Genomic DNA, 6149 nt, shown 5'->3' with positions numbered 1-6149 from the left:
AAAAAAAAAAAAAAAAAAAAAGTCACAACAAGAGGTCGTCCCTAAGCATCCTTTCTGAAATAGTGCTCATCTCCCACCTCTAGCTCTTGCTGGTCCATTTCCTGCTATTTATTAAATAAATTAATTTTTTCATGGAAGGTATCACTCCCTGATGTATACTTATTGACTAGTTATTACCTATGTCCCTCACAGAATGTAAGTTTTTACACAGTAGGAACTTTGTTATGTCTTCATCCTTGCTATATCCCAGTGCCTAGAATAGTGGCTGGCACATAGTAGAGCCTCTATAGTGGATTTCTTAAACGAATGAAACCAAAGGGAACAAACATATGTGTTCTTGTGTCCTTATGCCAGTGGTGTATAATGAAATTAAACAGAAGAGACTAACAGGAAGATGAATAGTGTCCTAGAATACAGGAGTCTTTCTGTCCCACCCCTGTTCAGTATTAGAAACTCAGTCATTCTGAATTTCTGACCCTACCCCTTGAGAAGACTCCCCTACCTACCTCTTTTTTCAATCGAGGTAACTCACATAGGCCTGACCCCACACCCTACCTCCAAGGATCAGCTTGTGTCCCAGGCACCCTTAGCCACTGTTTTTGGTTTGGGACTTGGCTTATGACCCTAGGTAGTAAGTAGCACTCTCAGGGACTTTTGCTGAAGGATAGGAAAAGAGATAATCTTTGCTGCTATATGCATGGATCAAGTCAGCCCAGTGCAGATGGTGGCCATTGTTCGATCATGCAGGGAGACCTGCCTGAATAAAACCACACCAATTCTAAAGCAGAGAGAGACCAAAGAGTAAGACAGAGACAGAAACAGACAGTGGCTTGGTGGTATTATCTGGGTCCCCAGATTCAGCCCTGCCCAAGGCTAGCTGTATGATTGGCTTTCCCAGTTATGTGAGTGATCCAGTTCTTTTTGAGCACAACCAGTTTGAATCAGGTTTCTATCCCTGGCAGTCAAAAAAATAAAATAAGACAAAAATCATGCCTAGTACACATTTAGCTGTATAATTTGTACTATATCAATTTTCATTTGTTTACTTAATAACATATGCAGACTTTGACCTAAAACTTATAAACATTTTTATAGTTTACAAAATAATCTTGTATATACATATCATTTACTTTTAACACAATTATGTGAGGTGAGGTATATATTATTCTTTTAGTTGGTTAAACTGAAGCTCGGAGAAATCAAGCAATTTATCCAACATCCCACAGCTAATAAATGGCAAAGCAAGGACTCTAATGTAGGTCATTTGGCTCTGAATTCCAAGCCTATTCTGCAGCTCCACAGCTGCTTTCTCAAGTATTTGTACAGTTTCTTCATGAGTGTATTTTCTGTTTCTCTTAATAGAAGAGAAGCTCACTTAAAGACAGGTCATCGCTGTTTGCCTTGAGTCTCTCTTTTAGTTTCTAAGGCAGCTTCCTGGAATGAGTGGAACTCAAAGGAGGGAGTTGGCTTTCACTGGTGATAAGGTTATAGAGTTTGCCAGACCTGCTTTCTCTTGTTAAGGAGCTTGTAATCAGCTGACTGAAATAATGCAGGTGTATTACAGTGCTGTTTTTCCACTTTTTTTTGACTGTGACTCACAATAAGAAATATACTTTATAGCAACCCCCCAGTATACACATACACACACACTTTTTTTTCTTTTTGGGTGTGGAACAGACAGGATCTTGCTCTGTCATCTGAGATAGAGTGCAGTGGCAGGGGCCAGGCGTGATGGCTCACGCTTGTAATCCTAGCACTCTGGGAGGCCGAGGCGGGCAGATTGTTTGAGCTCAGGAGTTCGAAACCAGCCTGAGCAAGAGCGAGATCCCATCTCTACTAAAAATAGAAAGAAATTAATCGGACAACTAAAAATATATAGAAAAAATTAGCCGGGCATGGTGGCACATGCTGTATTTACATGTGCTAAGGTGTGTAAAGTAGCTTCCACATTAGCATAAGGTAGGTACTCAATGAGGAGAAGCCCACTTCCTTCTCCTTTACTCTGGAAGCAATAGGGAGCCACTGAAAGTTTCTAAGCAGGGAAGAGAAGGATCAGATTGATCAGAGGGAAGTTGCAGTTGTTAAGAGTGGTGGAGGCCTAAGCAGGAAGGTGGCTGTGGAAACAGAAAGAAGGGAACAATTTGTGTAGCAGTATTTGATGTGGAGGAGGATAAAAAGTCCATGGTGATTTACAGGTTTGAAGTCCCAGAGACTGGGAACATGGGGAAATTATAAGAACCTGCTGGTTTGGGAAAGGAGGAGGATAGTCTGGGCTACACTAATGTTGACTTTCCAGCCGAACGTCCAGGGAGAAAGTCCAACGGGAGTTGTAACTCAGGGTGAAAGGCTACGTAGAGTGCCATTTGGGAGTTTTTGTCAAAAAGGTAAAATGGTGCCATCGGTGTGAAGGGAGGTTGCCATCCGTGGGGTCCTCCCTGAGGATACAACCGGGAACGGGAAAAAGTCCTGGCCCTCAAGGAGGGATACAGACCAATAACCAGCAAGAGCAATTGAGTGGGATGGTGCTGTGGAAAGGGAAGAGTACAGCACAGTGTGTTATAGGACTACATAGAAGACGTTCCTCACCCAGACACTGGGGTCACGGAATGGCTTTTGGAGGAAGGAACATCTAAAGTGAGGCCACAGTTGTGAGTAGGCGTTAGCCAGGTGAAGGATGGGCAGAGCAAGAGTGTTCCAGCATAGGCACAACATGTAAAATGACAGGGAGGCAAGAGAGAACATTGGTGCATTTCGGGAGTTAAACACATTTTCCCGTGAGGCTGGTATTATAACCGTTTCAGAGGAAAAAATGAAACACAAGGATTTAATAACTTACCTGTGTTTTCCCGGCTGGCTAGACCCGGAATTCAGGTCTATTTTCCCCCTAAGAGATTGTTCTTTCCATTACTCCATCCTGTCCCATGAATGTCTCTAATGCTCGGTGGGTTCCCGTATTATTACATTGAAATTGCAGACAAATTGTGTAATATTATAAGAGGACTAAGGCTTGAACCTAAGGAATACCTACATTTACGGAATAGGAGGAAGAAAAGTAGCAGATGAAGGATTCAGAAAAAGAGCGGTTCAAAGAGAACTACCCAGAGAGCATAGTACGATGGAAGCCAAAGAAAGAACTGTAAGAGGATCAGCGTAACAGGGCAAACACAGAGAAAGTGGAAGAGTTGTTTGGACTGTAGATGGCTGACGATGATCTCATTTAGCCAAGAGAAAGTAATTTCCAGAGTGTATCAGAAAGGACAGAAAAATAAACGAATGGTAAGGAGGTAGTGAGTGCAGATGTTTTTAGAAACTGTCATTTTGGGTTACTGGAAGAAGTAGGAAGCCAAGCCGACTCTGAGAGGCAGGAAGTTTACTGGGTAGTGATATTGGGATCAACATTGAGGGAAGAGAAGGAGGCAAGGCTAGGCAGAAGTTGAGCTGTGATGCAGAAGGAAGGCCCAGCCAACCTTCAGAGATGTCCCGGGTTGGGTTTAGAGGGATGAGTTTTTACACCCCAAAATAGATAAGTCAATGGATGAGGGCTGCCTGGGGACGGGACATCACCTGACAGCTGAGGGCTGTCTGGCAGCAGCACTCTCAATCCAAATGGCTGGGGTGATAAGCCTTTCATTCTCAAAGCCGGTCCTGGGATGAGCATTCCAGCCTTTCCCACAGGACAGTTTACAAGACCAGCAGAGTCAAGAGAGGAATATTTTAAGGATAGACAAGACTCAACTTTGAAAACAGGTACATAACTATAAACAGAAATATCCTAATTATTATTCTTTATTGCCCAAGAGCCATAACATATAACAAAAAGAATAATACGTTTATGGGACACCTCCTATATGTCTCCCCTTTGCTAGCACCAAGCTTACAAAGATAAGAATCTCCCCTACTGAGAAGGTCACAATTTAGTGGGAGAAGAAAGCACAAAAACAATCACTGCAAGGGACTATGCTTATCTGTGTTTGTATCTGTAGCACCCAGTCCATGCTAGGTACGTAGTGGGTTCTCAATAGAGTCATGCCTCTCAGTCAATGAACCAAATATATGCTGCTGGTGGCTTCCTATTTAAATAAAAGGCACACATGATACAGATGTATATTAACGTCTATTGAGGCAATGTGGAATTTTAGTGGGTCTACATTGATAAGATATTATGAAAGAGATAGAGCTAGATTGGAGTGGAAGGGAATTGTTTTAGGTGTGGAAGATGGAGGCAGTATGGTGTGGGAGTTGAGTGCTGGCTCCTGGGTCTACCACATTTGTGTTCAAAGCCTGGCTTTGCCCCTAATTAGCTATGTGTCCTTAGGCAAATTACTGAACCTCTTAAACCTCAAATTCTAATTTGCAAAATGAAGATAGTAATAGTTCCTGCCTCCTGAGTTTATTGTGAGGATTAATGCATGTTTGTGGAATGTGAAATGCAGTGTTTGGCACATAACAAGAATTCAGTTAACGTCAGTTCCTCTGAGAAGTGGGCACTAAGAAGACAAAAGTGCAGTGTGTGTATGTTGGGGGAAACAGGTGCCTAAAGGAAACAGTGGGGCTATGGTAGAGTCTAATTGTAAAATCCATTGTTATTTTTAGATTTCCTAAACTCAAATAGGCCTTTTCCCTCCAAGACCTCAGTCATGGGTGATTTTACAGGTGCTTCTATTTTCCCCTGAGGGGGACCAGCTGCCCCCAGCCACCCACCCAATGTGCAGAGACAGCTTTGCCTTAGGCAACTTATCTGATGTGGAGGATGGACAGGAGAGAGGTCAGGTTGTAGTGATATGACTTTCCTGCTTCAGAGAAGCCTGAAGCAAAGAGATCTTCATCTGGAGTCCTGGGCAGATCCCCCGTTCCCTCTATTGACTGAATGATTGTTCTGTATAGGACCAGAGCCGCTTGCTGGAAGCCTACCTTGCCTAATTTGAATTGACTACTGCTCTTCTTTCTATTCTAAGGTGTTAGGTTTTTATGGTACTAAGCAGATTTTCTTTAAAACTACTAGAAAACTGGCTGCCACCTGAAAGCAACAACTGCTTTCTACTCTCCTGTATCTCACCCCACTCCAGTGCCTTGTTTTTTCAGGTTTGCCATCTAAATTATTTCCCTGAGGCACATTTTCCTCATTGTTTCAGTTCCCCCCCTCCCAGTATGAGAAATTTTGGGCTTGCCCTGTATCTTTCTTGTAGTCTCAGGGTTTTTTCCTGTCTTTTTCTTTTCCATCAGGCACCGAGTCCTGAGTTTGGCTGGCTCTGCTGTCTGCCTGTGGTTCACTGATTGACCAGGCTGATGCCAGCGGTTCCCTCAGATCCCAAGGGATAGACAGGGCGGCATTTTCACCCACACTCTGAGATTCCTCGTAATTGCATCAGTGCTGCACGTACCTACGTGGAAAATACATGTGGACTGTCAGGTGTGGCGTTAATTGGTTTCACCTCCTGTCTCAGTGGAGCAGAGTCCTAGTGCACTTGTACCCCTGGTACAAGTGCCTGAACCTGCTTCACTCCAAGGGGAGCTGTGAAGGGAAGTCTTACTCTGCCCCTTTCATCCACTGACACTCACAGGCCCACCACCAGCTCCTGCTCCTGCCAAATGGGACAGAAATGAAATCTTTGAATAAAAATTTTTGAACTCAATAAATTGTTCATCAATATCTAGGAGTGGCCGATACATATGCTTCTCTTTTCATGGCAGGTCAAAGATGAAATTTGATTATGCTTTGGAGGGTGTGGTTTGCCTCTTGAAATTCAATGCCACTCTTTACCAATGCTGTGAAGCTTAGGGCAGCCTAAAGTGCCTGCCCTTATCTATGCGAGGGAGGTGCACCTGTCTTCATTTATAAAGGAGCTGGCACCTGGAAAAGTCAAACCAGTTCTGCACCATGGGGAAGAAGCAGCTTAAGATGGAGGCAGCTCCACAGTGTGAGCTAAGTAAGTAGCCAGCAGGTATGCAACAGCCCAGGGAAGCTGCCCAGCTGAGCACACCTGGAATGGTGACAAGAACTGCTCCAGCTATTTTATTTTCTAGTTTTAGCAGAAGTTCCCAAAGGAAAGGTTTTGGTCTGGAGGGACTCTGTCAAGCCTTTCTGAAACTTCACAGATGCGTTGTAGAGAGATTCTCAGAACTAATTTGTGCATTTTCTTTTCTCTCCA

Source organism: Propithecus coquereli, unplaced genomic scaffold (genome assembly GCF_000956105.1).
Source record: "Propithecus coquereli isolate 6110/MARCELLA unplaced genomic scaffold, Pcoq_1.0 Scaffold111, whole genome shotgun sequence".
NCBI lineage: Eukaryota > Metazoa > Chordata > Mammalia > Primates > Indriidae > Propithecus > Propithecus coquereli.
This window is presented reverse-complemented; position numbering follows the sequence as displayed.